Source organism: Echinops telfairi, unplaced genomic scaffold (assembly GCF_000313985.2).
Source record: "Echinops telfairi isolate 266 unplaced genomic scaffold, ASM31398v2 ScPeMD7_7467;HRSCAF=8505_0, whole genome shotgun sequence".
In the NCBI taxonomy this organism is placed as follows: Eukaryota; Metazoa; Chordata; class Mammalia; order Afrosoricida; family Tenrecidae; genus Echinops; species Echinops telfairi.
This window is the reverse complement of record NW_022111367.1, coordinates 2,656,261-2,662,008: the sequence shown is the minus strand read 5'-3', so window position 1 is coordinate 2,662,008 and position 5,748 is coordinate 2,656,261.

Genomic DNA, 5,748 nt, shown 5'->3' with positions numbered 1-5,748 from the left:
TCCCAATGACTGAAAAACCCTTGCACACAAAGGGCTATGACCTTCTATCCTCTACTGAACAAGAGTAGGTGAGCCAAACACAGCTAACACATTCCTTTCTCCATGAGTGCAATAGGATATCAAGCCAGGGTCTGGAGGAAAGAATTCCCTCTGAGGAATTCTGAGTGTCCCTAAAGGGAACAATGAGAGAGAGGCCCCTGGAAAAGAAAATAAGGATTTTTAGCTTTTAGGATTTTAGAATTCCCAAACCCATTAAACACTTATCTTAATTCTGCCTCTTGGGCTCAATTTGCAAATTCTGTCATAAGCTGATTACTGTACACTTTAGAACCTCAGACCTCTCTCTAAAAACCCAAAGCTTTTAGAGTAGAAGCAGTAGGTGGGACAGGAAGAAGTAGAACTGCTTCATTTTACAGTAGAAGCAGATGGGACATGCACTACCACCACCTACCTTTCTCCAAAACCACAATACGACACCACTCCCTACTTCTGATGGAAGAAAACTACAGAGAAATGGAAATCATAGCCCTCAGTCAAGGGGTTAAGATTTTAAGCTCTTAAACGACTAACTCAAAAAGAAATATGACTTTATCTCTTTGGCTAATCATCTCTGACTTACTTCTTTAATTGGACCATAGCCTGATCTGTATATTAGATCATATTCCCCACCAATCCCACCCACCACTACCTCAAGGTCCCACCCCATTTTCTCAGTGAGACACATTTTCACATAAACTAACAAACACTAGTATACCTCTTAAAATCCATTTTTCCAATTTATTAAAAAGTATTGCTTTATTGGACCACCTATTAGTCATACCATCACTTAAACTCTACTCTTGAATATAGAAATAAATGAGGGACAGCAAACTTTCAAACTCATTTGATGAAGTCAGCATAACCCTGACCCCCAAGCAAGGGAAAATCTCACAAATATAGAAAACTACAATCCAATATCCCTAATGAACATAGATGCAAACATTCTCAACAAAATCCTGGCCAATAGCATCCAACAACATATCAAAAAGTAATCCATCATGGCCAACTGAGATTCATACCAAGGATGCAAGGATGGTTCAACATTTTAAAAAAATGATTGTAATACACCACATAAACAAGATAAAGAATATGAACCACATAATCAAAACAATTAATACAGAAAACGCATTTGAAAATATCCCATACACATTCCTAATAAAAGTATTCAATAAGATAGGAAAAGAAAGGAAATTGCTCAACATAATAAAGGCTGTATACAATAAACCAATCATAATATAACACTCAGTGGCAAAAAATTTAAAGCAACCCCACTGAAAATCGGAATGAGAAAAGGATGCCCTTTATCACCACTGTTGTTCAACATAATAGTGGAAGTCCTAGTCAGACCATAAACAACATTATATTAAAGGAGCACACCTAGACAAAGAAGAAGAGAAACTTTTGCTAGTTGCAGACAATATGATTCTATTTGTAGAGAACATCAAGGTATCCACAAGAAGATTATTGGAAAGAATTGAAGAATTTAGTAAAGTAGCAGGATACAAGATTAGCAAGCAGAAACCAATTGGACTCCTACACACCAGTGAAGAGAGCCCTGAAACAGACATCAAGAAAACAACACGATTCACAATAGCCACACAAATGTTTAAATACCTAGGAATAAACCTAACCAAAGAAATGAAAGACCTATAAAAAGAAAACTACAGAATATTAATACAAGAACCCCATAGAGACCTACACAAATGGAAGAATATCACATATTCATGGATAGGAAGACTCAATATTGTGAAAATATTAATATGACTTAAAGCATTTTACAAATACAACACAATCTGATTCCTCTATCTCTATCCATCCTGCTCCTGCATTCTTGGGCTTTGCATCCTCCCTCCCCAGTCAGGAATGAAGTGACCAATTCAGCCATCCCCTTTTCCCCTCTCCTCATCTTCACTCCTGGCAGCAAGAGTAAAGATAGATAATTAGACAGTGATTTGATGAACTGAAGAGCCCCTGGGATACTCACATATGACAGAATGCAGATTCCCCAGAGCACAGCCACCAGAACTGTACAGTAGAGAGCTGGGAGTGATACAAGAGTGCAGCCAGGGTAGAATTCAGATCCAGTTAGCTCCAAACCCACTCCGTTAATATGATCCCCCTTCCCTGATGCACAGCCTAGCACAGCCCCGATACCAGGGCACCCCAACAAGTCCACTATAAAAAGAAAGAAAAAAGTATTTTAATGCTTACAATTCCAGGCTATGTGCCTTTGTATAACTTTGTATGTAAGCCTCCAGAAACCTGATTTATTAGCATAATATTAGCATAAGAAAACAGCAGAACTCTCAATTCCAGAGCACAGATAAGGATTTCGATATTAAAAAAAGGGAGGGGGGAGTGGGGAGGGAGGGGGGAGTGGGGAGGGAGGGGGGAAAATGAGGAGCTGACACCAAGGGCTCAAGTAGAAAGCAGGTGTTGCGAGAATGATGAAGTCAACATGTGTACTAATGTGCTGGACACAAATGATGTCTGTAAGGATTGTGAAGAATTGTATGAGCCCCTAATAAAATGATTATTTAAAAAAAAAATTTTAACAGGAAAAGCTAAGGTCCGAAAGCGACAGCCAAAGCCAAAAACTTGCTCTACCAGTTTTGGGCTCCACAGAGAGTCTTTAAAAGACTGAAAATTGTGGCCAGAGAGTCCAGACCAGGCTCTTGCCCATACTGCAGCCCTGTCCCAACCCAGCCATACCTACAGTCGCCAGCCTCAGCCCACCCTATAAGGTCCCCCACCACTCCTGGCCACTGAATTGCCTCGGCACCTTGTCTACACATCAATATGACCCACCACCATTGTAGGCCATAGGTAGTCCCTGAAACCACTCTTACCAATCACACAGAGAAAGAGCTCAAGGCCCATTAGTTTCCTGATAACAAGCCACCCAATTTTTCCAAAACGACACTCAGACAGCAATATGCCTCATCACCCTCAACAAGAAAACAAGAAAAACAAAACTCAACAGCTGAAGAAGTCTTAAACCCAATGGAGCTCAGAAAAGAAACAAACATTGATCTGCAACAAATAAAAAGTCTTCAGAACGCTGTATGGAGTAATGCAGGATATGAGGGAAGAAAGGCAGAATAAGGATGCAATAATAGAAGAGATGAAGTCCATGATAGAGGGGATAAAGTTCATGTACCAAAAGGAAATACAAGAAATAATGGATGTTGGATGTCACAACAGAAGCAAAACAAAATAATTAGACTAAACCCAGGAAGAAGTCACTAAGGCAAATAATAGTTAAAGTATTCAACTTTGAGGAAAACAATAAAATTTTAAGAGCAGCAAGAGGAAAAATGGCTGTCACACACAGTTGTGCTTGGGTAAGAATATACTCAGACTTATCAGCAGATATCATGAAGAGGACGATAGAGGGAAATAACATCTTCCAAAAGCTGATGAAAAAATGTCAACCTGAGAAACCTGTACCCTGCCAAACTATCTATTCAGATAGATGGTGAGGTAAGAGTATTCCTGGGCAAGGAAAATCACAAAGAGCACCCCATAAGACACCCAACCCTGCAGAAAATACTTTCGGACTCATTGTGGTCAGAAGACCAACATCCACCGAGCACAAGCAGGAGACCACCATAAAGAAAACCTCTATCCAGAAGTCAATGGGCCAAAATCAACTACCAACATAACATTGCCAAAGAGAGGAAAGAAGGCAAGAGTGAAGCCCAATACATAACCACAGCACACTGATATGAAGGGAGATAGGAAAACATCAATGGTGGTAACTCAATGTCAATGGGCTGAACTTGCCCATTAAATGGCAAAGGTCAACAAACCGGCTCAGAAAATAGTACCCATCAATCTGTTACCAGCAAGAGACACATCTTAAGCTCTCAGACAAAAATAGACTAAGAAAAAAGACAGGCAGAAAATATACCAGGTAAACAGGCACATTAAAAAAAATAAAACAGGGATGCAATCCTAACCTGATCTCAAGGTGAAAACCATAACAACAGACATGGAAGAGCACTATATAAAATGGTGATCAATAGATCACGAACCATTAAGCATAATAAATATATAAGTACCTCATGAGAGACCCACGAAATGTGTCAAACCATTCAAAGGATGAAAAAAGAAACCACAGAGTTAACAATCATAGTAGGTGACTTTAATACACCACTATCAGAGCACGACAGATCACTGGGAAAGAAGCTCAGCAAGGAGGTTACAGAGCTAAAGACTACAATTACGCCACTGGTCCTGATAGATATGTATAGAGCTCCCTATCCAAATGCAAAAATAAATCACATACTTTTGAAGTGCACCTGACTCGTTTTCAAAAATAGACCACATGCTGGAATACAAGTTGAGCCTGAGTAAATTCAAACACATAGAAAGCACTCAGGCATCCCTTTCAGATCAGCATGTCATAAAGCTGGAGATCAGCAAAAAGACGACCAGGAAAACAAGGGCATACAACTGGAGGATGAACAATGATCTTCTGTGACACAAATGGGTACTGGCCCAGATAAAAAGGAAATTAGGAAGTTTCTAGAAACTAATGAGAATGAAAATACAATGCACCCAAACCTATTGGATACAGCAAAAGCAGTTATCAGGGGAAGTTTGATAGTGATTAATGCATATATTAAAAAGGAGCAGAGACTTATGACTGATATGGTATCACAAAAACAAAGTCAACAGAACAACCCCTCTAATAGCAAAAGAAAAGAAATAATAAACACCAGAGCAGAGTTAAACAAGTGGGAAGACAAGAAAACAATGCAAAAAATCTTTGAAAGAATCAACAGAATAGACAGACCACTGGCAATCTTAACCGAGGAAAGGAAGGATCAAACATCAAAAGCTAGGATGAGAGATGAAGCCAGGAAAATCACAATGAACCCCAACGAGATTAAAAGGTTAATCACAAAGTACTATGAACGTCTATAGTCGAATGAATTCAACAACATGGAAGATATGGACAAATACTTGGAAAAACAACCCTTCCCTAGATTATCCCAGATAGTGGTCAAGAACCTCAATAGACTCAGAGCTAAAGAAGAAATATATATGGTTATCAAGAAACTACCAATAAAAAGCTCCCAGACCAGACAGCTTCACAGGAGAATTCTACCAAGCATCCAGGGAAGAGCTGAAACCAATCCTCCACAAATTATTCCAGAGCATAGAAAAAGATGGCAAACTCCAAAACTCATTCTACAAAGCCAGAGGAACCTTGATGCCCAAACACGGCAAGGATTCCACGGGAATAGAGAATTACAGACCAATATCTCTAATGAACAGAGATGCAAAAATCCTTAACATTTAACAAAACATTGGCTAATAGAATAAAAAAGTATATAAAACATATCATCCATCATAATCAGGTAGGATTCATTTCAGGGATGAAGGGATGGTTCAATATCTGAAAATCCATAAACATTATTTGCCACATTGATAAAAAAAAAAGAATAAGAATCACATGATAATAACAATAGATATAGAAAAAGTATTTGATAACATCCAACACACATTCCTAATTAAGTCACTCAAGAAGATAGGAATGAAAGTAAAGTTACTCAAGTTAATTCAAGCTATCTACAAAAACCCAACAGCCAATATCGTAGTCAATGGAGAAAAGACAAAAACAATCCCACTGAAAAAAGCCAATGATGGCCCTTGTTCCCACTTCTATTCAACATTGAACTGGAGGTCCTAGCTAACAAT